A 27,754-nucleotide genomic window follows, 5' to 3' on the forward strand; every position below is an offset into this window, starting at 1 on the left:
GCACTCGTGTTCCCAGGGCTCTTATGCGCTGGCGTCATTGTCTTTGCATTCGAACGTTTTGAACATGAGGAGAAAGTCAGGGCTGCAGCTGATGTCTGACTTCCTCTTCATGTTCAAAACGTCCGAAAGCGAGACAGTTATGCCAGCGCTGATTGGGCGCCCGGCATCATGTGTCATACAACCACACGAGAGCCCTGGGAAAGCAAGTGCTGACATCACTGGAACGGCGCCAGCACGGGAGGTGAGTATAGGCTTTTCTACTTTATCGGGGCCAAACATTTAGATAAAGAAGGGGATGTTCCTAGTAGTGGACAACCCCTTTAAGGAGTTATTGGTTTTAGGACCACTTTACTATTTAGTACTATTTTTTTAATGCTCTGCTTTTCCTTGTACACACACATGTCCCTTTCTACATGTAATGCAGCTCCCTGACTAATTTTTAAACTGCTTTTAATCATGTGTATGTAGTAAAGATATGCAGATTTATAGTGTTTTTGCATTGGGTCTTTTTTTTTTTGTAGGTTTTTGTGTTTCAATATTGCACCAACTCCCTCTATATATTTATCCTGCTGCTATCGAGAAGTGAGTATACCTTGTTTTTATTTTCTGCAGGGCATGTAATTGATTAAGCTGAGGTTGTCCAGTAGTGAACAAGCCCTTTTAAGCTGAAAATAAATCGGTATGCATTGCGCTACTAGGCTTCCTCCAGAGATGGTTGCAGGCAGCCAGCCAGAATTTTATAATTTAACAGTGCTTCCTGATCATCGCTTACAGCTATTAACAAGTATGCTTATTTACATAGCAACATAGGTTGAATAAGACCTAGGTCCATCAAGTTCAACCTTCCTCCCCAAATTGTAATCCCTACACTAACACTACACTAACTGTGATGAAAGCCGGCCGGTGGGTGCAGCTCTCTGGCGCCCCCTTACCTCTCAGGTCAGTCAAGGTACTGCACCTAGAGAAAGTAGTGCCAGGTAGCTGCAACCCGCGCAGGGAACACGGTAGTGTGTTATCCCTTCAACGTCACTAAACCGTAACGTCACTACACAGCACAACTCGCTAGCGCCCTCTTAGCCTCAGGTCAGTCAAGGAACTGCACCTAGGATAAGCGGTCGCCAGGGAGACTGTCCTGTAACCTACTGGGTATCGGGGCCCTCTGTAGTGAGGGCGGTATATATATCTTCCTTGGCCGCGCCAGGAATATATATATCTGAACCTCCGACCGTCACTACCAGCCTTCCCCAATCCCCAGTTGGTATGCTGCCACCAGTCCCTATTTTAGATATACGCCCAGTCCGTGAATGGGCCTATATCGGGTCAGGAACCAACCCTGGGTAGCGTTTTGGCTTGAGCCGAGCTCACACGGACGTGCGTTCGTTATGCAGAATAAAAGGCAGGCCCACAATTACTTGAGGTAATTGATTATAATAATACACTAGATACACGATATACAACTAAATATACACAGGTATAAGGTCAGGCTAAACTATACAACAATGGAATACAACACACAGAATCACCACAGCATATCAGTTACCGGTTTCTTGATTTTCTTGTGACGCAGGGAGAGGATTCTGCGGTCGCAGGCACGGTTCTTTGTTACAGGCTGAGGCCTACCACCGCATGGTCAAACTGCTCCTCCCCTTGGTGGCCTCAGCTGGTGCTCAGATGTTCAGCACCCCACTCTTGGGTCAAGACCGACTTATCTCTTGTCTGTCCTGCTATCTTACCTGCCCCGTCCCGCCCACTGCTGGTGAGGTCAGCTGGCTCAGTCTCCACCCTCAGGTCTAACTTCGATCAGAAGCCCAAATTCTATGGAACCCAATAACTTCTTCTGGGATGGTCTCATGATACCCCCAGGGGTTCCCATGGATTCGGGCCGCCGTAACCGACCTTTTGATATCAATTATGATACCATACGGTCCTCAGGAATGGCTCCGCGCTATATCTTGGCTTCCAGAGCACGTACAAACGTCTACCGCGGAGGCTTGTGTGCGCAATGGCTCCGGGACGCCGTGATATTTTTTTATTGGCCCATCCCATGCAACATGCGTGTACTTTTCATGTTTCTATATCTTATGCCTCCATGCTTGTGACAGACAAAGAAACTAGTCCTATGGGACAAATGGTCAGGTACAGATAGACGAAGCACCCCCCCCTGCTGGCTGTGTTTCCTCTCGAAGTCTTTGAAGCTCCTAGCATTCAAGTGTTAAGTAGGCTTCTTATCTTACAGGAGCCTGGATGGGGGGAAACTATCTAGTTGACGTTTTAACAGAAGGTCCCAAGGGTGGGGGCTGCTGAAGTGTGGCCATCCCTGGATATGATTTATCATTACCAAGATGGCGGCTACAGGTTCATCACACCTCCCCCTATACGAGGGCGCGAGGGGGTAGCACATTCCTGTGTTCCCCCGTGCGTCCTTCTGCACCCTCCCCTTGCCGGGATAACCCGTCAGCGTTACCGTGGTCACGGCCTCTTCTGTGGCGAATGGAGAAGTGGTACTGCTGGAGAGCGAGGCTCCAGCGTAGCACCCTGCCATTCGACCCAGAGACCGTGTGTAACCAGCTGAGGGGGTTGTGGTCCGTCTCCACGGTGAAATGGCTCCCGTACAAGTAGGGCTGCAGACGCTGCAGGGCCCATACAATTGCCAGGCATTCTTTTTCCACCGTGGAGTAAGCCACCTCCCGGGGCAGTAGCTTCCTGCTCAGGTACAAGACAGGATGTTCCTGGCCTGTCGTGTTGACCTGACTTAGCACAGCACCGAGGCCAAAGTCACTGGCGTCGGTCTGTACCACAAACGGCCGGTCGAAGTCGGCAGCTTGCAGTACAGGGGAGCTACTTAGGGCGGCCTTGAGTGCCCCGAAAGCTGTCTCGCAGGCGACTGTCCAGTCGACTGCGACGGGCAGCTTCTTCTTGGTGAGGTCCGTCAGGGGCTTGGCCAGGGTGCTATAGTGTGGGACGAACCTCCTATAGTACCCGGCGGTCCCCAAGAAGGACATCACCTGCTTTTTGGTCCTAGGAGTGGGCCAGGATGCGATGGCATCCACTTTCCCCGGTTCTGGCTTCAGAACCCCCCCGCCTACCCGGTGACCCAGGTAGAGGACCTCACTCATGCCCAGCTGGCACTTTTCCGGCTTGATGGTCAAGCCTGCCCGGTGGATCCGACCGAGCACCTGCCGCAGGTGCTCTAGGTGATCCTCCCAAGTGGGACTGAAGACTGCAATATCGTCCAAGTACGCAGCCGCGTACCCTTCAAGTCCCTCAAGCAGCGTATTGACCATCCGCTGAAAAGTGGCAGGGGCATTCTTCATGCCGAATGGCATCACTGTGGACTCGTACAGTCCAAAAGGGGTGATAAAGGCAGAGCGTTCCCTTGCCGCGGGGGTCAGAGGAATCTGCCAGTACCCCCGGCTCAGATCCATGATGGTCAGGTACTTAGCCCCGGCCATCCGATCGAGCAGGTCATCGATGCGTGGTATGGGGAACGCATCGGTGGCCGTTACAGCGTTGAGCCCCCGGTAGTCCACGCGGAACCGTGTAGTTCGGTCCTTCTTTGGTACGAGGACTACAGGCGAGGCCCACGCGCTGCTGGATGCCTGGATCACCCCCAGCTTCAGCATCTCGTCTATCTCTTGGCGCATGTTTCCCTGCACCTCGAAAGAGACCCGATATGCTGAACGCCGGATCGGCGGGTGATCGCCAGTGTCCACGTCGTGGACAGCCATCTCAGTCCTTCCGGGCAGGCTGCTGAACAGCCCCCGGAAGGGGTGCAGGGTGGTCCCCAGCTGGGACCGTTGGTCCTCCGTGAGCTGGTGGCCAACCCCCACATCCTCGATGGACCCACCCGCCTTGGCTTGGGTGAGCAGATCCAGGAGGGTTTCTACCTCTCCTTCCTCGGGAAGGTTGCACACTGGGTGGGCAGTCGCTTCCCGCTCATGATGAGCCTTCATCATGTTCACGTGGAAGGCCTTCCTCCTTCCACGGGCGTGATCCAGGGTGACCAGATAGGTGACGGCATTGAGTTTCTGGTGCACGAAGTAGGGACCTTCCCAGGCTGCCTGAAGCTTGTTCTGTGGTACGGGGACCAGTACCCACACCTTTTGACCCACCTGGTAGGTCCTCTCACAAGCATTCTGGTCGTACCACCGCTTCTGGTCGGCCTGGGCCTGGGCCATATTGTCCTGCACCAGCTTTGCCAAGGCCATCATCCTGTCCCGGTGGCGCACGACATACTCGATGACCGACACCTCGGGGGTGGCCAAATCCCCTTCCCATGCTTCCTTCACCAGAGCCAGGGGGCCCCGTACCCGTCGCCCGTACAGGAGCTCAAAGGGGGAGAACCCCGTTGAGGCCTGCGGAACCTCCCGGTAAGCAAATAGGAGGTGTGGGAGGTAACGCTCCCAGTCTCTCCCGTGGGAGTCGACCAACATCTTAAGCATCTGCTTTAAGGTGCCATTGAACCGCTCACACAGGCCATTAGTCTGTGGGTGATACGGGCTGGCCACCAGATGTTGCACCTGCATTTGCTTACAGAGGGACTCCATCAGCCGCGACATGAACTGGGTCCCTCGGTCGGTGAGCATTTCTTGGGGGAAACCCACTCTGGAGAAGATCTCCAGTAAGGCGGTAGCCACCTTGTCGGCCCGAATGGACGACAAAGCTACCGCTTCCGGGTACCGGGTGGCATAGTCCACTACCGTGAGTATGAAGCATTTCCCGGAGTGGCTGGGAGTGGACAGAGGTCCAATAAGATCCACAGCGACCCTCGAGAAAGGCTCTTCGATGATTGGCAGAGTTACCAGTGGGGCTTTGGGGCGCGGCCCCGCCTTCCCCACCCTCTGACAGGTGTCACACGAACGGCAGTAGGCACCCACCGTGGCTCCCATCCCAGGCCAGTAGAAATGCTGAGCTATCCTGGCCTTGGTTTTAGCGATCCCTAGGTGTCCGGCCATCGGAATCTCGTGTGCGATCCGCAACAATTCCGCCCTGAACGGATAGGGTACCACTAACTGTCGGTCCCTGGGCCACGCCTCCGGTGAACCCTGCTGGACCGTTACCCGGTACAGCCGTCCCTGGTCCCAGACCACACGCTCGCAGTCTGACTCCATGGGAGGCTGTGCCGCCTGTTCCTTGAGAGCTTTCAGGCTGTCGTCTGCTTCCAACGCAGCCTGAAATTCCTGACTTGATGTGGCCAGAATCGACGAAACTGCCACATCCTCCGTCAGCCCCTCCGGGCATGTCACCTGGCCGCTGTCTGACCCGGCAGACACTTGGTCAGAAGTGGGGAAGCCGTCGGACCTCTGCAAGGCTCCTTGGGCTCCGGCGCTCCCACTCCTGGTGACAGCGGCTATGACCGCTGTGACCGTGGGTAGTGCCTGCTTCCCCTCTGTTTCTGACCAAGCCGCCCGATCAGGCAGGCTTCCTAGGCCTTTGGACATCTCGGATGTGGGGAACTCCTGCCCTGGGGTCTTACCTGGCGGCTCCTCTCTTGGGACACCCCCACCTCCCATGGCCTGTTCCTCCCCCTGCAGTGGGCCTATACTCAGCAGCCTGGATACCCCTGGGAGCCCTACACTGCCGGTAGCTGCCCCCCTCTCCATCCCTGAGCTTCCCTCTACAGAATCCTGCCCGCCCCCTCCCTCACCGGAGGACAAGAGGTCACGGCACGCCGGCTGAGCACCTCTGCGGGCATCCCCACACTCCCCACCTGCTTTCACTAACCCTGTTTGTGTTGTGTCTGTGCAGGTGTTACCCTCAGGTTTCACTCCCTCCTCCTCAGCAGGACACACACTACATACAACATGGTTGGCATTAGCAGCAGACAAATCAATACACTCTTGGGGGGCCGAACTTGGGGGTTCAGAGGGTACATACTGCGATACTAGACGCCCCAAGTCGGTCCCTAATAAAACATTTGCGGGAATATTTGGCGTTACTCCCACCTCCCGCATCCCCCTTCCGGCACCCCAGTCCAAATACACCATGGCAACGGGAAGTGCCGGCTCCACGCCTCCAACCCCGGAGACGGAAAGAGTCTTTCCTGGTACCAAGTCCTGGGGGGACACCACCTCAGGCCGTACCAGTGTTCGTTCAGCGCCCGTGTCCCGCAGTCCCATGACCGCAGAACGGCCTATGGTGACGGGTTGGATGTTGTCCAGGGACCTACCACCACCCCCTCCCACACACAAAACATTGGGCGCTCTCTGGGACTGGGATGGGGTCTTTTGGCGCTGGGGACACTCAGCCCTAAAGTGTCCTGGTTTGTTGCATAGATGACAACGTCTTACGTCTGGTCCTTGCCTGGAGAGGGCAACAGGGGGATACACCCCTTGTGTTCTAGGGGCCGGGGAAACAGGGGCATGACTGGGCTTACCCCCTCTCCAGGTGCTGCTGGCAGACTTCTTCAGCTCAGGCGCCCTGTTATTGGCATACTCGTCTGCCAGGGCGGCTGTAGCAGAAGCCCCTGTTGGTTTTCGGTCACGGAGGAACTGTCGGAGGTCCTCTGGGCAGTTCCACAAGAACTGCTCCGTGACGAACAGTTCCTGGACCTCCTGGCGGGTAGTAAGCGCTAGACCCGAGGTCCAGTGCTCTGCGGCTCTCAACAGCGCCCGCATATGATCGGTCCAGGTGTCCTTGGGGCCACGCAGCAGGCTCCGGAACTTCTGGCGGTACGACTCGGGAGTGAGGTTGTACTGCCGGATCAGGGCCCGCTTGATGCAGTCGTAGTTCTGTACCTCCCCGGCAGGTAAGTCCCCCAAGGCATCCAGGGACTTACCCCTCAAACGGGGGGTCAGGTATCTGGCCCACTGATCCCGGGCCAGATGGTGCTGAAGACAGGTCCGTTCAAATGCCACCAGAAAGGAGTCCAGGTCCCCATCCTTCTCCAGTAGAGGGAAGTCCTCAGCTCGGACTTTGGACGACTTGGTCTCCTGATGGGTTGGTTGCTCTAGCGGAAGCCCCCGCTGGGCCAGGTCCAGTTGGTGCTGGCGCTCCGCAGCTCGCTCTGCACGCTCCGCAGCCTCCCGGCGCTCTGCAGCTTCACGCTCCGCAGCCTCCCGGCGCTCTGCAGCCCGCTCTGCACGCTCCGCAGCCTCCCGGCGCTCCGCAGCTTCGCGCTCCTCCTCCGCTGCCTTCTCTGATGCTGCCAGGAGGGTTTTGTAGATGGCATCGCCATGAGACTGGAGACTTGCCATAGCCGCTTGTAAAAGGGCTTGTGATCTGGACAGGCTGGGCTGGGTAGGTGGTGGGCAGCCCACTGCGGGACCGTATACTGGGGACTGGCTCCCTGAGGTGCCCGGGCTGGACTCCTCCTCGCCATGAGTAACAATGTCCTCCCCTCCTGCCACACGGACCGTAGCATTAGCCTCCTGCAGGGTCTTGCTCCTGGTGCCGTCTGCCATCTTGGTAACCGACACCGCTGCAACCCTGAGTTTGCACACACCTTGTTATACTTTTAGCCTGACCGTCTAATGTTGGGCTGACCTTAAGACTCCAGCAGTGGAAGTTACCACTGGCAGTCTTTAGTGCCTGGGAGTAGGGGTCCCACAACACTATTATTCTGCAATCCCACCGCTCTGCCACCAATGTGATGAAAGCCGGCCGGTGGGTGCAGCTCTCTGGCGCCCCCTTACCTCTCAGGTCAGTCAAGGTACTGCACCTAGAGAAAGTAGTGCCAGGTAGCTGCAACCCGCGCAGGGAACACGGTAGTGTGTTATCCCTTCAACGTCACTAAACCGTAACGTCACTACACAGCACAACTCGCTAGCGCCCTCTTAGCCTCAGGTCAGTCAAGGAACTGCACCTAGGATAAGCGGTCGCCAGGGAGACTGTCCTGTAACCTACTGGGTATCGGGGCCCTCTGTAGTGAGGGCGGTATATATATCTTCCTTGGCCGCGCCAGGAATATATATATCTGAACCTCCGACCGTCACTACCAGCCTTCCCCAATCCCCAGTTGGTATGCTGCCACCAGTCCCTATTTTAGATATACGCCCAGTCCGTGAATGGGCCTATATCGGGTCAGGAACCAACCCTGGGTAGCGTTTTGGCTTGAGCCGAGCTCACACGGACGTGCGTTCGTTATGCAGAATAAAAGGCAGGCCCACAATTACTTGAGGTAATTGATTATAATAATACACTAGATACACGATATACAACTAAATATACACAGGTATAAGGTCAGGCTAAACTATACAACAATGGAATACAACACACAGAATCACCACAGCATATCAGTTACCGGTTTCTTGATTTTCTTGTGACGCAGGGAGAGGATTCTGCGGTCGCAGGCACGGTTCTTTGTTACAGGCTGAGGCCTACCACCGCATGGTCAAACTGCTCCTCCCCTTGGTGGCCTCAGCTGGTGCTCAGATGTTCAGCACCCCACTCTTGGGTCAAGACCGACTTATCTCTTGTCTGTCCTGCTATCTTACCTGCCCCGTCCCGCCCACTGCTGGTGAGGTCAGCTGGCTCAGTCTCCACCCTCAGGTCTAACTTCGATCAGAAGCCCAAATTCTATGGAACCCAATAACTTCTTCTGGGATGGTCTCATGATACCCCCAGGGGTTCCCATGGATTCGGGCCGCCGTAACCGACCTTTTGATATCAATTATGATACCATACGGTCCTCAGGAATGGCTCCGCGCTATATCTTGGCTTCCAGAGCACGTACAAACGTCTACCGCGGAGGCTTGTGTGCGCAATGGCTCCGGGACGCCGTGATATTTTTTTATTGGCCCATCCCATGCAACATGCGTGTACTTTTCATGTTTCTATATCTTATGCCTCCATGCTTGTGACAGACAAAGAAACTAGTCCTATGGGACAAATGGTCAGGTACAGATAGACGAAGCACCCCCCCCTGCTGGCTGTGTTTCCTCTCGAAGTCTTTGAAGCTCCTAGCATTCAAGTGTTAAGTAGGCTTCTTATCTTACAGGAGCCTGGATGGGGGGAAACTATCTAGTTGACGTTTTAACAGAAGGTCCCAAGGGTGGGGGCTGCTGAAGTGTGGCCATCCCTGGATATGATTTATCATTACCAAGATGGCGGCTACAGGTTCATCACACTAACTTACTACCTAACTGGGACTAGGCATTACCAATGTATTATTACCATTTTTATTATTGCTGTTCTTTTACAATTAAAAATGAACCCGTTTATAATTTTTTAATTAGTTTTATATTTTGTATTACTCTAGTGATTCTAATAAAGGCATTACTAAAATCCCTATGCCTAAATCTATTGATCCAGAAGACAAAAACCCCAGCTAAAAACTCTTCAGCCAATTTGCATTATTGGGAAAAATTCCTTCATGACCCCGAGAAAAGACGATCAGTCCTAGAACCCTGGATCAAACCTAATTATGATACTAATTAGGTAATTACTATTACCGTACTAAATGTACTGCTATAGGTGTAATATTTTGTCTAATTTAACTGTAACCCACAATGTTATGAGTATCGAAGAAATCGTCCAGCCCTTTTTTGACAGCTGTTATAGTGTCTGCCATCACTACCTCTTGTGGTAGGGCATTCCACAGTCCGACTGCTCTGACTGTAAAGAACCTTTTCCTGTTTAGGTGCCGGAGTCGCCTTTCTTCCACCCGTAATGAGTGTCCCCTGGTCTTTAGTATGGTCTTTGGAAGGAATAAGTCATGTGCCAGTCCTTTGTACTGACCACACATGTATTTATACATGTCAATGAGATCCCCTCTGAGGCGCAGTTTTTCTAAGCTAAACAAGCTCAACTTTTTCAACCTCTCATCATATAAGAGCCCTTCCATCCCTTATAATAATGTAGCTGCCCGCCTTTCAACCGAATCCCAACTTCTGAATATCCTTTTTAAAAAAAGAAGCCCAAAACTGGATCCCATATTCCGGATGTGGCTGTTACGGGTCCGGGAGGTGGAACCTCTGTGCTACGGTGCAAGGAGGGACCCAGAGGGGCGTAACTAAGTATCAACTCGGACCGACCCTGGTCGTAAGGCAGCTAACGACTCCATGACCAGGGAGGGACCGAGCAGAGGGACCAGGTGCTACTCTGGGGACGACCTTGTAAGGGAGCAGGTGACTCCCACGGTACAGATGGCAGGGACTGACCGGAATAGCAGGTAGGCACAGCAGGCAGGCTGGCGAGCAGAAGTCTCCAGGTAGGCTATCGGGTAGACACGGCAAGTGACGGCAGGAGTCTGTAGGTGGGCTGGCAGGTGGTCACGGCAAGTGACGGCAGGAGTCTCTAGGTGGGCTGGCAGGTGGTCACGGCAAGTGACGGCAGGAGTCTCTAGGTGGGCTGGCAGGTGGTCACGGCAAGTGATGGCAGGAGTCTCTAGGTGGGCTGGCAGGTGGTCATGGCAAGTGACGGCAGGAGCCTCCAGGTGGGCTGGCAGGTGGTCACAGCAAGTGACGGCAGGAGCCTCCGGGTAGGCACGGCAGGTAACGAGCGGGTAACAGGCAGGTCACAGGCAAGTGCTCCCAGGTGAGCGGGCTGGCAGGCACGGCAGGTAACAGACAGGCAACAGGCAAGTGCTCCAAGGTGAGCGGGCTGGCATGCACGGCAGGTAACAGGCAGGCAACAGGCAAGTGCTCCCGAGTGAGCGGGCTGGCAGGTACGGCAGGTAACAGGCTGGCGGGCAGGACTGGTAGTCAGACTAGCAGCGGGACCTGAGGGCTGAAGCAGAGGTCAGAAACACTGTGCAACAACTTTTGCTCGGGCACCTCCATTTTGGAGGAGGTGCCTTATTTATGGGAGGACCCTCGGCTATTGGCCGGGGACTCCTTAGGACGGCGCGCGCGGCCCCTTTAAGAGGGAGGGAGTGCGCGCGCCCTAAGCACAGTGCCCGGGGAGCTGCGCGCGCCAGCAGCAGGAAGAGGAGCGCTGGAGAACGCAGAGCGGGGAGCGAGGAGGTGAGTGGGATGGCGTCTCTACCTGGCAGGGGGCAGAGACACCGATGCTACAGTACCCCCCCCCCCTTTACGCCCCCTCTTTTTTAGGCCAGAAAGGAATTTTTCAAGGAGAAGCGGGGCATGAATGTTCTCCCTGGGTTCCCAAGTTCTCTCCTCTGGGCCAAACCCCTTCCAATCTACTAGAAAAAGGGTCTTTCCTCTTACCCTTTTAGTGGCCAGAATGTTCTCTACCTCAAAAACGTCCTCAGCGGAAACCGGAGCAGGGGGAGTACCTGGATTGTTGGAAAAAGAGTTAAACACAACTGGTTTGAGGAGAAATACATGGAAGGAGTTGAGAATCCGTAAGGTGGCCGGGAGTTTTAACTTGTAGACCACTGGGTTGATTTGTTTGAGAACTTCAAATGTACCGATGAACTGAGGACCCAACTTATAGGAGGGTATTTTGAGTCGGACATGTTTGGAAGAGAGCCAGACTTTATCTCCCGGGCGGAATTAAGGAGGATCCAGACGTCTCTTGTCAGCATGTTTCTTCATCCGCTCGGAGGACTGAAGAAGTGCAGACCTAGTATTTTCCCAAATGGTAGAGAATTCGCTGACAAGAGCCTCCGCGGCAGGGTTGTCTACCGAGGAGGAGATGGGAAACGGAATCCGAGGAAGTTGACCGTAGACCACGAAGAACGGGGATTTAGAAGTAGATTCGCTCTCATGGTTGCTGTAGGAGAATTCGGCCCATGGTAGGAGCTCCACCCAATCGGTATGGTGAGCGTTAACAAAGTGCCGGAGGTAGCTGGTAAAGATTTGGTTGATAGGCGGAGGAGAAATCCAGGGTGACATCCAGTAGCTTACAGAAACGTGAGGTGAACTGCATCCCTCGATCCGACACAATGTGGAGGGGTAGGCAATGGAGACGGAAGATATGACGGAAGAAATCTTTGGCCAGCTCCGATGCAGACGGGAGACCAGGCAGAGGAATGAAGTGGGCCATCTTAGAGAAGAGGTCGGCGACCACCCAAATGACTGTACAACCGGCAGAAACAGGGAGATCAGTAATAAAGTCCATGGCAATGTGCTGCCATGGGGCAGCAGGTACGGGAAGAGGCAGGAGGCGACCTGCTGGAAGATGTCTGGGAAATTTGTTGCGGGCACAGGACGAACAGGCCGAGACGAAGTCTACCACATCCTAGGCCACCAGTAATGCCGGGTAATGAGTAGGAAGGTCTTCTTTTGGCCAGCATGGTCGGCTAGTTTAGATGAATGACCCCAGTGAACAACCTTCTCACGATCTGGTACCGCTACAAACGTCTTATCGGGTGGAAGACGAGTCAGATTCAAGGGGGCCACATTCATCACTTTGGAGGGGTCGATGATGTGCATAGGCTCCTCCTCTTGATCGGAGGACAGGAAGGATCAGGACAAGGCGTCGGCTTTGACATTCTTGTCCGCCGGGCGGAAATGTAGGACGAAGTCGAAGCGGGCGAAGAACAAAGACCACCGGGCCTGACGCGGATTGAGTCTTTGGGCATTCTGGAGATATGCCAGATTTTTGTGATCCGTATAGATGATCACCGGGTATAGAGCCCCTTCAAGCAGGTAACGCCACTCCTCCAGCGCCAATTTAACAGCTAACAGTTCTCGGTCCCCTATGGAGTAGTTGCGCTCAGACGAGGAGAAGAGTTTGGAGAAGAAGCCGCAGGTTACCATTCTCCCGGATGAAGACTTTTGGGTGAGCACCGCTCCGGCTCCGGAGGAGGAAGCATCAACCTCCAGGTAGAACTGTTTGTTGCAGTCCGGACGGTGCAGCACTGGGGCAGAGGAGAAGGCTTGCTTTAAGGAAAGGAAGGCCTCCTCAGCTTCGGGCGACCATTCCTTGGGATTTTATCCCTTATGGGTGAGCGCAGATATGAGAGCAGTCCGAGAAGAGAAGTGCGGGATGAAGAGACGATAGAAGTTGTCAAAGCCCAGGAATCGCTGAATCACCTTCAACCCCTCCGGACGGGGCCACTTTAAGACGGCAGAGAGCTTCTCGGGATCCATTCGTAGGCCTGTCTGGGAGATAACATAGCCCAGGAATGGAAGAGAGGTCTGCTCGAAGAAGCACTTCTCGAATTTTGCATAGAGGTGATTCTGCCTGAGCCTAAGCAGGACCTGACGAACATCCCTCCGGTGTGTGGAAAGATCCGGAGAGAAGACCAAGATATTGTCCAGGTATACCACCACGCAAGAGTAAAGAAGATCACGGAAGATGTCGTTGACCAATTCTTGTAAGATGACGGGAGCATTGCAGAGACCGAAGGGCATCACACGGTATTCATAGTGATAGTCCCGGGTATTGAATGCCGTCTTCCACTCGTCTCCTTGATGGATTCGGACCAAGTTATATGCCCCACGCAGATCTAGCTTGGTAAAGATCCTAGCTCCCTTAAGACGGTCAAACAACTCGGAGATGAGCGGCAGGGGGTATTTGTTTTTTACCGTGATTTGGTTGAGTCCTCTATAGTCAATACAGGGGTGTAATGAACCATCTTTCTTCTTGACGAAGAAGAATCCAGCTCCAGCCGGGGAGGTAGATTTCTGGATTTATCCCCTGGCCAGATTCTCCTCGATGTACTCCGACATGGCCCGGGTTTCGGCCGACGACAACGGGTAAATACGTCCAAGGGGTGGAGTGGCGCCGGGTACCAGGTCGATCGGTCAATCATATGGCCTATGAGGTGGCAGTGTCTCTGCTTCCTTTTTACCGAAGACATCTGCATAGGACCAGTAAGGTGCCGGTAGACCGGGTAAATTAGCCGGGGTAGGTGGAGGACGAGCTGGGCAAACCGGAACCAGGCAGGTCCTATGGCAATCCTGCCCCCACCGGAGTACTTCACCGGATTGCCAGTTCAGCAACAGGGAGTGAGAGAGTCCGGACAGCACATGGAAGGAGATCTTCTCAGAGTGCAGCATTCCCACCTGCAGGGTTATGGGTTCAGTGACGAGCAGGATGGTCACCGAAAGGAGTCTTCCATCCACGGAGGCGACTGACAATGGTTCAGCCAGAGGTTTGGTGGGAATCCGGTATCTCTCTACCAGGGACTGGGAAATAAGTTTTCCAGCAGCTCCAGAATCCAGGTGAGCAATTTCAAAGTGACGGTTCTCTCCCCAGGAGATAGAGACAGACAAAGTCAGGGACGGAGAGGGCTTACTTTTGCCTAGGATGACCTCTCCAAGCGGTCCTAGACACTGGAGTTTCCCGGCTTCTCCGAGCAGGAACGGATGAAGTGCTCCTTACTGCCACAATAGAAACAGCTCCCCTTGGCTCGGCGTGACTCTTGGCGAGATTTGACCATCTTGGTCTGGTCGATCTGCATAGGTTCGGGCGAGTGCGCCCGGGGAGTGACTGGTTGAGAGGCAGGTCTCTGGAAAGTAGGAGCAAGGCGAGGAAAGTTTCTTTCCCGGGTAGTCTCTTTGGTACGTTCTTGGAAACGGATGTCAATCCGGGTAGCTAGTGACACCAGGTCATCCAGGGTGGTAGGAATGTCCCGACCGGCTAACTCGTCCTTAATCCGACCAGAAAGACTCTCCCAGAAGACGGACACCACAGCCTCGTTGTCTCAGGCAAGCTCAGAAGCGAGGGTACGGAACCGTATGGCATATTGGCCCACGGTGAGGCTCTCTTGGCGGAGACGTAGCAGAGAGGAGGCAGAAGAGGATTTTTGTCCTGGTTCATCGAAGACTTTCCGGAAAGCAGCGAGAAAGACGAAAGGTCGGACACCAGGGGATCCCCTCTCTCCCACAGGGGATTTAGCCATGCCAGTGCTTCCCCGGTGAGGTGAGACATGATGAACGCCACCTTGGCCCGGTCGGACGGAAACTGATGTGCCAAAAGTTCAAAGTGCAGCGTGCACTGGTTCACAAAGCCCCGACATGAGACGGGGTCACCTCCAAAACGAGGAGGCACAGAAAGCCGGGGACCTGGGCTGGATGCCGTGGTATTGGTGGGCAGTGGAGCTGCCGGAGCGGAAGTTACACGACTCGAGGTGGATACAGTTGGGACAGACAGCGTGTCCAGACGGGAGTTGACATTCCGCAGGTAGTTCAGATTGGTTTCCTGTTGGGATCTCTGCCGAGAAACCTCCTGGTACAGGTCCGTAAGCGAGGGGGCTTGGGGGCCACCGGGTTCCATGACCCGAGCAAACTGTTACGGGTCCGGGAGGTGGAACCTCTGTGCCACGGTGCAAGGAGGGACCCAGAGGGGCTTAACTAAGTATCAACTCGGACCGACCCTGGTTGTACGGCGGCTAACGACTCCGTGACCAGGGACTGACCGAGCAGAGGGACCAGGTGCTACTCTGGGGATGACCTTGTAAGGGAGCAGGTGACTCTCTCGGTACAGATGGCAGGGACTGACCGGAATAGCAGGTAGGCAGGATGGCGAGCAGAAGCCTCCAGGTCGGCTATCAGGTAGACACGGCAAGTGACGGCAGGAGTCTCTAGGTGGGCTGGCAGGTGGTCACGGCAAGTGATGGCAGGAGTCTCTAGGTGGGCTGGCAGGTGGTCACGGCAAGTGACGGCAGGAGTCTCTAGGTGGGCTGGCAGGTGGTCATGGCAAGTGACGGCAGGAGCCTCCAGGTGGGCTGGCAGGTGGTCATGGCAAGTGACGGCAGGAGCCGCCGGGTAGGCACGGCAGGTAACGAGCAGGTAACAGGCAGGTCACAGGCAAGTGCTCCCAGGTGAGCGGGCTGGCAGGCACGGCAGGTAACAGGCAGGCAACAGGCAAGTTCTCCCAGGTGAGCGGGCTGGCATGCACGGCAGGTAACAGGCAGGCAACAGGCAAGTGCTCCCGGGTGAGCGGGCTGGCAGGTACGGCAGGTAACAGGCAGGTAACAGGTTGGCGGGCAGGACTGGTAGTCAGGCTAGCAGCGGGACCTGAGGGCTGAAGCAGAAGTCAGAAACACTGTGCAACAACTTTTGCTCGGGCACCTCCATTTTGGAGGAGGTGCCTTATATATGGGAGGACCCTCGGCTATTGGCCGGGGACTCCTTAGGACGGCGCGCGTGGCCCTTTTAAGAGGGAGGGAGTGCGCGCGCGTGCCCTAAGCACAGTGCCCGGGGAGCTGCGCACGCCGGCAGCAGGAAGACGAGAGCTGGAGAACGCAGAGCGGGGAGTGCGGGGAGCGAGGAAGTGAGTGGGACGGCGTCTCTGCCTGGCAGGGGGCAGAGACGCCGATGCTACAGTGGCCTCACCAGTGATTTATAAAGGGGCAACAGTATGTTGGGATCACTGGATTTTATTTCTCTTTTTATACATACTAAAATCTTGAAAAAAAAACAAAGACAAAAGCTAAATACACTAATACCTAAAAGTAAATGAATAAATCGCACAGTGCATAAAAATAATGATAAATAATAAAGGGTATTTAGTTAACATAAATTTTGATCAAAATAATGTAAAAGCCATCCCGCTATGTCACGGCACCCCTTATGGGACAGTGCTAACTCTAATATTAAACCCTTACCATTTGTCAAGTGACATACATATGGATAAGGGCAGAGAGACTGAACCCTTAGTAGAGGCATGGACGGTCCATGATGGACCTGAGAGGCAGAATGAAACTTTCAGCTCAAAGGGCAGCCACACCCTTATATGCACTTCTGCACATTAGACTACAAAGAAGAAACCTGGGAGTCTGAACTGCAGCATAAATTGATGTGCATGCAAAATATAAATGCATGTTCCTCCAATCCTGTGGTACTACCCCTTTTATTAGAGAGTTTAAGAAAATGAGATTCAGCGGTTTGTCAATTACTGAGCTCAATTCCCTCAGTATCCGTGGATGAATACCATCTTGGCCGGGGGATTTGTCAATGTTTCATTTGATCAGATGCAGGCGTACTTCTTTTTGTGTTAAACTATTTATTTGGTATTACCATATTTTTTACTGACGCCACAGCCCAAAGAAAAATAGATACAAGCTAATTAATAATGGTGCCATTAAAAATACGGCTTGGTACTGAATGTAAAGAACACACGAAGTAATAAGGTGATCATCTCGCGCTATTCTAGTGAAGTGAGTCCTGTTGACAAGTTCTGAGTTATATACCATTTAATTTTCTTAATCTAAAGTTATTTTTCAGTCCTACATTGTAAAATGTAGACCCTAATAAAAGGTGTTTCTTACATGATGACCAAGGTCATAAAATACATCCCGCAACACTTGGTTTTGGCTCTGCATCACTGTTCTAATGTGTTACAACACCATACTCCAGAACCCTACTTAGTACCGTTTTTAAGCATTTTGACTATATTTCATGCCGACCCTTAGCAGTCTCAGGCCTTTTCCAATATTTTTCTGCACAGTTAATCTACCTTATCGCACCATCTCAGCTTTGTACTTTAGTTTTACATTTCCAAGCATCAAGTCTAGAATTCTTGTTCTGCATCCTTAGGTGTACAGGGCACAATTTTGGCACAACGCTCGTACAAATAAGGACTTTTTGTATTAGTTCAGTCTGTTAAATTGACCGTTTCATATGTTACGAGATGAGGAATCCGGTAAATCAAGTCCAATTATTTAAAAAAAAAAAAAAAGGGTCATTTTGCTGGGAAACAGGAGGTTTTCTTAATTTTGCAGAAGTTTTTGGTTACTTACTAGAATATGCTGGATGAATTATAAAGGAGCATGTGGGACTCATTTTACAAGCCAGCTGCAGGCTAATTTCCATTTTATAACTATGCATGCAAATATCAACCTGCTGAAAAGGAATGTGAAGCATCACGCACCATGGGGTGATGGTAAAAACCACACTTATGAAACCCCTTGTATCCAGAATGTATCCCACCTTTACTTCACCATGATTGAATCACTAACATATCAGGTCACTGCAATAATAGGATAAGTACAGATGTGGAGGATAATTTCCCTGAAGGATTTTCCACTGCATATCTGCAATGAATCCGAAGCAAATTGCAGATTTTATTTTTTTCTCACGGATTTGCTTATGGGTTTCACCCTATGCATTGCAAGTGCAAAGGCAAAATTAGCATTCTATAGGTTAGAACACCTGCAGCAAGCTCTTATTTTTTTCCACTACAGGGAGTCCCCGACTTATGAACATACGACTTACATACAAATCCTAGTTACGAACTTCAGATGTTCAAAAAAAACCCCCAAAAACTAATACCTCACCGCTGATCCATCTAGCTGCTGTCCAGTCCTCTTCTAAAGAAACGGAAAAATGAAAACTGCGTCACGCATTGCATCTCCATCTCTTTACTATAAACTAGGTCTTTCGGAGGTGTCCAGTCCAGTGCTCAATTCACGTCCTAAGGTTATGTCGTCATAGCAACCTTATGACATTCAGTAAGCATCGGCCTGGAAGTGTTTGAAAGTCATGGCCTATACTATAGAGGCCGGACTAGCGGTGCACCTGGCAATGGAAAAAAAGAGGACTGGGCGGCGAGAAGAGGGGCAGCTTGAAAGATGAGTATTGGATAACAAAAAACTAACCTCTCCTGCCTCTTTGTGGTTCGCCGTCCAGACTTCTTTCTCCGTTGGCGCAAGCTGCAACACCAACACTTTCAACAGCGACCAGGTCCTATAGGTCACTGCACGTCATAAGGTGGCGACATTTAAGTCACCACTTTATGACACACAGCAACCTCTGAGGCCCGGAGTCCTGGTCTATAGTGAAGAGGACAGAGATGCAGAACGCAATGGTGGAAAGAAGAGGACTGGATAGCGGGTGGCAAACAGCGGGGTAGCCATAGTATTTAGCAGTGAGGTGAAAATTAGTTTGGGGTTTTTCTCAGGTCATGCTCCAACGTACATACATATCCTGGTTAGGAACAAAGCTACAGAATGAATCTGGTTTGTATCATAGGGATTTCCTGTAAAATCAAATGTGGTTTTAAAAATATTGTTAAAGGGGCATCCCATTCTAGTGAGTTTCTAGAAAGATGCAATGTACTTTTAAGTTTGGAACAATCATAGCATGGTAAAAACATATGGAAACTCTTTAGGATGGGCTCTGTACTTTTGACATGACATTTAATCATGATACCATCAGTACAGAGACTGATGCATTAAATGAATGTCCCCAATTTTTGCCTGGCAGGAAGGCAACATTTTAAAGGAGATGAATTAAGCAGCTGGTCGCACGTGTGTACCCACAGCTTCAAAGTGTATGGCACTGACAAAGATAGAGAAGCGCTATGCTCAGCTATCATCCTCACTCCCAAAAACCATGAGTTGAGCAACATTGCACGTGTGACCAGCTACTCCACTCAACACCTTTTGGCCTGTTTTTCCTGTACGACCAACATCGATCCAACAATGATCATCATTCCAGTTAATTTCTGAACACCAAAATACCCTTTTAATGCACAGGAGTCCACATAGTGTCTATTGCTGGTGCCTGCCTCTTTATTTATGGTATCATGATTCAATGACTTGTCACTAGAAGAGAGAGCACATTCTCAAGTTTCCACATGTTCCTGTAATTATGCAAAACTTTTTAAAAAACCTGTACTGAAAAGTACATTGCATCATTTTAGAAAGTCTCCAGCAGAGTAACTTTGATTATCTTATCACATGTTCTATTATTTTGTTTGTACTGTGATGCATTTTGGAGCGGTCATTAATTTCCTCTCCCTGGCCTTTACTCGTGTCCCCCGTTAGTGTTTACATATAAAAGCACAGGATTTGTTCTCCACAGAGTAAACACAAGAGCACATTTGACTTCTGTGAGGGAAGGAGTCTGGGTTGTGTCACTGGCAAATCTGTAGAAACAAATACGAAATCTGCAAGTAGTTTGAAGCAACCCAGTGTCTCTGGTTTTCCTGTGTTTATTCTGCACACCCCAATTTACCTAACCTGACACAATTCTCTCTCAGCCCCCCGCCCTTCCCGATTTACTACTGCCGTTTACGTTTATTTGGAAAACTCAAATAGTAGATTTACAATATTGTTTTTTTTTCCATGTTGAGACATATGACAGATTTGACAACATGATATATTATTGCAAAATATCAAAGATTTACACTGAAAAAAATATGAAATTGTAGCAATGTGGGCCAATATTTTTTATTTGTGCTTTTGTTTTTTCCTCCTCTTCCTACGTGATCCATAACTTTTTCCATCAAAATAGTCATATGGGGGCTTGTTTTTTGAGGAGCAAGTAGTAGTTTTGAAGGACCCGCTTCTGTTTACCATATGATGTATTGAAAAGTGGTAATAAGAAGTTCCAAGTGGGGTGAAATGGTGTGAAAACAAAACAAAACACAATTCCATTGTTTATTTGGTTTTGTTGTTATGGCATTTAGCGTTAGGTAAAAATGACCAGGCAGCATAAAGATATGCACCCACGATGAGGAGCTGCTGCGGCACCGACGCTGCAGAATAGCTGCACCACTTCCACCCTCATTATGCAAATGAGCGGCCGCAATTATTATTTTTTTCACATGCGGGTTTTCCTCATTGATGCAAGTCTATGGGGAATGTCCACATGCGGACTAGCAAGAGAAATTGACATGTTGCGGTTCTGAAAGACATGCACATGTACATTGATTTCTGCAAGGTACATTAATATGCAAGGGTCAGTTGCAAAAAGTTCTGCAACAAATCACCTGCGAATATACCCCTCTCTACATTAGGGGGTATTGCTACTAAATACATAGAAATGACTGATTTCTCTGCAAAGACTTTAACATCAGTTTCCTTTGTGGTTCTTTTTGTATCAGTGCAAGTAAACTTGAAAACTTAAAACTAAACTCTGGATCTTTACAACTTGTGAACGGAAAATCTGAAAATCAGTGTTGTTTCACATTTTTATCACTGGGTGACAGCAAAGCTCACAATTTATTTCTTTTCTAAAGGATTATAAAACTGTTTCCACACAGTTGATTTAGAAGTAAAAAACATATATACAGTGGGTACGGAAAGTATTCAGATCTCTTTAAATTTTTCACTCTTTGTTTCATTGCAGCCATTTGGTAAATTCTACAAAGTTCATTTTTTTCTCATTAATGTACACTCTGCACTCCATCTTGACTGGAAAAAACAGAAATGTGGAAATTTTTGCAAATTTATTAAAAAATAAAAACTGAAATATCACATGGTCATAAGTATTTAGACCCTTTGCTCAGTATTGAGTAGAAGCACCCTTTTGAGCTAGTACAGCTATGAGTCTTCTTGGGAATGATGCAACAAGTTTTTCACATCTGGATTTGGGGATCCACTGTCATTCTTCCTTGCAGATCCTCTCCAGTTCTGTCAGGTTGGATGGTGAACATTGGTGGACAGCCATTTTCAGGTCTCTCCAGAGATGCTCAATTGGGTTTAGGTCAGGGCTCTGGCTAGGCCAGTCAAGAATGGTCACATAGTTGTTCTGAAGCCACTCCTTTGTTATTTTAGGGTCATTGTCTTGTTGGAAGGTGAACCTTGGGCCTAGTCTGAGGTCCAGAGCACTCTGGAAGAGGTTTTCATCCAGGATATCTCTGTACTTGGCGGCATTCATGTTTCCTTCAATTGCAACCAGTCGTCCTGTCCCTGCAGCTGAAAAACACCCCCATACCATGATGCTGCCACCACCATGTTTCACTGTTGGGATTGTATTGGGCAGGTGATGAGCAGTGCTAGGTTTTCTCCACACATACCGCTTAGAATTATCACCAAAAAGTTCTATCTTCGTCTCATCAGACCAGAGAATCTTATTTCTCATAGTCTAGGAGTCCTTCATGTGTTTTTGAGCAAACTCTATGCGGGCTTTCATATGTCTTGCACTGAGGAGAGGCTTCCATCGGGCCACTCTGCCATAAAGGCCCGGCTGGTGGAGGGCTGCAGTGATAGTTGACTTTGTGGAACTTTCTCCCATCTGCCTACTGCATCTCTGGAGCTCAGACACAGTGATCTTGGGGTTCTTCTTTATCTCTCTCACCAAGGCTCTTCTCCCACGATTGCTCAGTTTGGCTGGAAGGCCAGGTCTAGGAAGACTTCTGGTGGTCCCAAATTTCTTCCATTTAAGGATTATGGAGGCCACTGTGCTCTTAGGAACCTTGAGTAATGCAGAAATTCTTTTATAACCTTGGCCAAATCTGTGCCTTGCCACAATTCTGTCTCTGAGCTCCTTGGGCAGTTACTTTGAGCTCATGATTCTCATTTGGTCTGACATGTATTGTGAGCTGTGAGGACTTATATAGACAGGTGTGTGCTTTTCCAAATCAAGTACTATCAGTTTAATTAAACACAGATGGACTCCAATGAAGTAGAACCATCTCGAGGAGGATCACAAAGAAATGGACAGCATTGACTTAAATATGAGTGTCTAAGCAAAGGGTCTGAATACTTATGACCATGTGATATTTCAGTTTTTCTTTTTTAATTTGCAAAAATTTCTACATTTGTTTTTTAGTCAGTCAAGATGGGGTGTAGAGTGTACTTTAATGAGAAAAAAATGAATTTTTTACAATTTACCAAATGGCTGCAATGAAACAAAGAGTGAAAAAAATTAAAGAATACTTTCTGTACCCACTGTACATATTGCAATGAAAGCAAAAATAAAAAGGATCCAAGCGTTTATATTTTAGGCATAAGCTTAGGACCTGGAAATAAGAAGAGCAAATAAAGCAAAAGTCTCAGAGACTTCAAGACATGGGTCATCCATGAGATAATTCACAAAACGGGTCATGCAGAGCTTTGACATGAGGCCTGGACTACATTGTGATATGTGTTGATATGCGCATTAGTTGTTGCCATTTCTGTGAAGTCTTCCACATCTTATCTAATGTTGCAGCCAAGGGCACGGTAATGGCTTGCTATGAGCTCACAGTCATGTCTCCCTCTAGCTGTATCCTACAGTAAATGTTCAGAGAGCTCAAGCACCAGATTCAGACAATGATTAATTTTAAATACAACAAATTACTATATTGATATTTTTTTTAACCCCTTAAGGACGGAGTCAATTATGTCCTTAATGCAATTTTCAAGTTTTGAATTCTTATGCCCTTAAATAAGAGAGAGATGTCACACAAAACAGTTAATAAATAACATTTCCCACATGTCTACTTCACATCAGCACAATTTTGAAACATTTTGTTTTGTTAGGGAGCTATAAGGGTTAAAAGTTGACCAGCGATCTCTCATTTTTCCAACATAATTTACAAAACCATTTTTTTAGGGACCACACCACATTAGAAGTGACTTTGAAGGATCTATATGACAGAAAATACCCATTCTAAAAACTGCACCCCTCAAGGTACTCAAAACCACATTCAAAAAGTTTATTAACCCTTCACGTGCTTCACAGGAACTGAAGCAACGTGGAAGGAAAAAATTAACATTTAACTTTTTTTTCACAAAAGGTTTACCTCACACCCAATTTTTTTTATTTTCACAAAGGTAACGAGAGAAAATGGACCACAAAATTTGTTGTGCAAATTATCCTGAGAATGCCGATACCGCATACATGGGGAACAACCACTGTTTGGGTGCACTTCAAAGTTCGGAAGGGAAGGCACACCGCTTGACTTTTTGAATGCAAAATTGGCTGGAATCGAGAGCGGACGCCATGTTGCGCTTTGAGAGCCCCTGATGTGCCTAAACAGTGGAAAACCCCCACAAGTGACCCCATTTTGGAAGGTTATAACGTAGAGTTGTAAAATTAAGAAATCAACATTTTTTTCCTACAAAAAAGTACTTTTAGCCACAATTCTTTTATTTTCACAAGGGTAACAGGAGAAAATGGAACCCAAAATTAGTTGAACAATTGCATCTGAGTACACCAATATCCCATATGTAGGGGAAAACTATTGCTTGGGTGCACGGCAGGGCTTGGAAAGGAAGGAGTGACGTTGGGAAAGCAGACTTTGATGGATTGGTCTGCGGGTGTCATGTTGCATTTGGAGAGCCCCTGATGTGCCTAAACAGTGGAAAACCCCAACAAATTACCCCATTTTGGAAACTATACCCCTCAAGTATTTTATCCAGCTGTATAGTGAGCATTGTGAATAAACAGGTACTACACAGAATTTGATAATATTAGTTCATCATATTGAAAATTTTCATTTTTTTCACGAAAATGTAGCTTTAGCCCCAAATTTGTAATTTTTACAATGGATAAAAAGAGAAAACAGACCCCATAATTTGTTATGCTATTTCTCCCTAATGCGATGATGCCCCATATGTCATCAGAAATTACTGTTAGGTCACACGTCAGAGCTGAGAAGGAAGTAGTGCTATTTGGCTTTTGGAGCATAGATTTGGTAGAATAGTTTGTGGGCGGCCGAAGGAGCCAGAACAGCACAAAAACCCCAAAAGTGACCCCATTGTAGAAATTACACATCTCAATGGATTCATCTACGTCTGCAGTGACTATTATGTAACATCCACGCTAGGCTTTATTCTGGAGAATTCCAAATATGGCAGTTCAGTGCCCATACATTGTGCTCCCATAAAGTGTAGTGCCCCTATGTATTGTAGCACCCCCATACATTTCTCCTGGTGACACACACCCTGTTACATATTACATAGTTACATAGTTTATAAGGCCGAAAAAAGACAAGCGTCCATCCAGTTCAGCCTATTTCTTGTGCACTGCAGCTATTCCGCAGCGTTGATCCAGGGGAAGGCAACAAAAAACCATGAGGTATAGGCCAATTTACATCACTGAGGAAAAATTCACTTCCCGACACCAATCTGGCAGTAAGATTAAATCCCTGGATTAATTAACTAAGCATAAGATGTAATTTTATTGTTCTCAAGAAAGGCGTCCAGGCCTCTCTTGAACTCTTTAAGTGAGTTGGACATCACCACTTCCTCTCCCAGAGAGTTCCAGAGTCTCACCGCTCTGACCGTAAAGAATCCCCTTCTATGCTGGTGCAGGAACCTCCTTTCCTCCAGACGCATAGTGTGCCCCCTCGTCTTTGTCACCATCCTTGGTATAAACAGGTCATGGGAGAGATCTCTGTACTGCCCCCTGATGTATTTATACATGTTTATGCTGTAAATTGCTAAGTACTCTACCTGCTTTAATAATGCCAAACATGTGGCTGCTTACTGCGGATAAGGCACAGTGGGGCATTTGGATTCGGGAGCGCAGACTTCAGAGTCTTTGTTCTACTAGTAACGTGTGACCTCCTATAGTTCCAGTGACAGATGACGGACCTGAGAGGGTGCTGGATTTGTGTGGGATAAATTAGAGGTTTTATTGGTAACATTTTGGGGTTGTGAGGCAGTGACTGGGATCGTATACGAGGGACGTTATATATCCCCCAGAATGTGTACAGAGACCTATTAAACCCATTGTCGTGCATTGCAGTCACAGACACAGCTGCGGCTGCAATGCAGGAATGAAGGTGAGCATTGACCTGGTCAGGCTATCTGGCTAAGGCAGATTAAGAAAATCCCGGCAGGGCCTTCATTTCTTGAGGGAGGCTACAGGAAGCCAGTGGGGCGGCCTCCTCCCTCCAACCCGGGTTTTCCAGTGGCTCTTGCCACAGGTCCTTTAAAAACCCTGCATTAAGGATTAGTCTTGTTCAGTGTTGGGACCTGCTAGGAGCATAGCAGGAAAGCTCGGCGGGCCTGTGTGTAGCTGAACCCACACCTGGGAAGGCTCTGCACTAGTGTTGATCGAGCACTAAAATGCTCGGGTGCTCGAAGCTCGGGCCGAGCTCGCCGTGATACTCGGGTGCTCGACCCGAGCAACGAGCCCAATGTTAGTCTATGGGAGACCCGAGCATTTTTGCGGTGGCACCCCCAGCAGTCTTTTAAAAGCCTAACAAGTGCCCAAAACGATAGTGACAGTGCTCAAATGACATGGGGACAGCATGGGGATTGGCCTAGGAAGCATTTCTGACCCCCAGGTCACTGCTGTCAACAACGTGGTCAGAGGTATTAAGCCACTTTTACGGGCTCACAATAAAACGTTCAAAAACTAAACTGAAACTTTTTTCCTGTGAAATATGTTTAGGAATTTCTTTTCCAGGGTAAAGACTTGTGTATAAGGTAAAATAAATAACCAAAAACAAAAATACTCCTCCACACCTTGGGCTATGTTCACAAGTAGCATTTTTTATGCGTTTTTGCACTTTTGTATTGCTTTCAACTGTGACAAATGCATTCACCGGGAAATGTAATTTTAACATTTTACAACCTTGTCTGGCCATGTGCTGTGTGACACATGCATAAAGTGCTGAAAAGACATGGGAACAGCATGGGGAAGACCCCTGGAAGCATCTCTGACACCCAGGTCACTGTCTAAAAGTGTGCCCATCATAAGTGATCCTTGCCGCATCAGAAGATGCAGACTTGCAACTATCCCCGTGCAAGTTCTAGTCCCAGGGCAGTGTTCAATTGTACCTCCCCCATTCCTTGCAATACAAGCGCAAGTATGCAGCCTGCCACCCACCCACCCCCAGGCTGCAATACTATACTGCTTGCTTGCTTGCACTTGAAATTGGGCCTTTTAGGCATGTGGAGGCGTAATCTGGCCACCACGCCATGGCTGCGTTGACGGCCTGGAATCCATACTCAGTCCCCAGCCGCCCGGCGGCCGGGTGTCCATGCTCGGTCCCCAGCCGCCCCACGGCCGGGTATCCACACACGGCTCCCAGCCGCCTGGGGGCAGCCGGGTGTCCATAAACGGTCCCCAGCCGCCCCTATTTCTCCTTGGAACATCCCCCCACACACTTTTCTAAGCCCGGCCTGCTTTAGGGCAGCATTGGACGAGCCCACCAGAGAACCAGACTCCTCCGGTGGGCCCTGGCTTCTCCATCAGGGGAGTTGAGAGTGCCAAGGTGAGGAGCTTGATGATGATGACAGAAGTTAGCATCTGCTTTGTTTTCTTTTAATGCAAGTGTAAGTGTGCAGCCTGCCACCCACCCACCCCCAGACTGCAATGCCATACTGCTAGCTTGCACTTGAAATGGGGCCTTTTAGTTTGGAGGAGGCCGAAGCTGGCCACTACCTCATGGCTGCTTCGGCAGCGAGGTATCCATACTCAGTCCCCAGTCGCCCCTATTTGTCCTGGTGTGCCTTATACATAAGATTAAGAGCGTATACCAAAACATTACCTGTGCCCTCCCCAGTGCATTTAGTGGGAAGGAGAGCCTATTCCGCTGTAGTGTGTGCATGCCAAACCCCTGTTCATGGTACATGCGAAGATGCCTCCCACCCTGCACCTGTCGTTGCAGACTTGCAACTATCCCCGTTCAAGTCCTTGTCCCAGGGCAGTGTTCAATTGTACCTCTCCCATTCCTTGCAATGCAAGCGCAAGTATGCAGCCTGCCACCCACCCACCCCCAGGCTGCAATACCATACTGCTTGCTTGCTTGCACTTTAAATTGGGCCTTTTAGGCATGTGGAGGTGGAATCTGGCCACCACGCCATGGCTGCGTCGGCGGCCTGGTATCCATACTCAGTCCCCAGCCGCCCGGTGGCCGGATGTCCCCGCTTGCTCCCCAGTCTCCAGGGGGCGGCCGGGTGTCCATACTCGGTCCCCAGCCACCCCTATTTGTCCCGGTAACCTTTCCCACACTTTTCTTAGCCTGGCCTGCTTTAGGGCAGCATTGGCCGAGCCCACCAGACAACCAGACTCCTCCGGTGGGCCCTGGCTTCTCCATCAGGGGAGTTGAGAGTGCCAAGGTGAGGAGCATGATGAGGATGATAGAAGTTAGCATCTGCTTTGTTTTGTTGGAATGCAAGAGCATGTACGTAGTAGCGGCTAGGCCTGAGGTGGTCAGCGTTTTGGCGCATATCCTACCTCCTCCGAGGATTGCTGGATGTTTTCCTGCTACTATCCAAGTTCTATGACTCCCGTTAAAACAAAGCTTCAGGTGATAAATGATGGATGAGGTAGTGGCAAAGGAGAAAGAG

The sequence above is a fragment of the Phyllobates terribilis genome, unplaced genomic scaffold, assembly GCF_046119375.1.
Source record: "Phyllobates terribilis strain yellow unplaced genomic scaffold, ASM4611937v1 Scaffold_8__6_contigs__length_399053987, whole genome shotgun sequence".
Taxonomy (NCBI): domain Eukaryota; kingdom Metazoa; phylum Chordata; class Amphibia; order Anura; family Dendrobatidae; genus Phyllobates; species Phyllobates terribilis.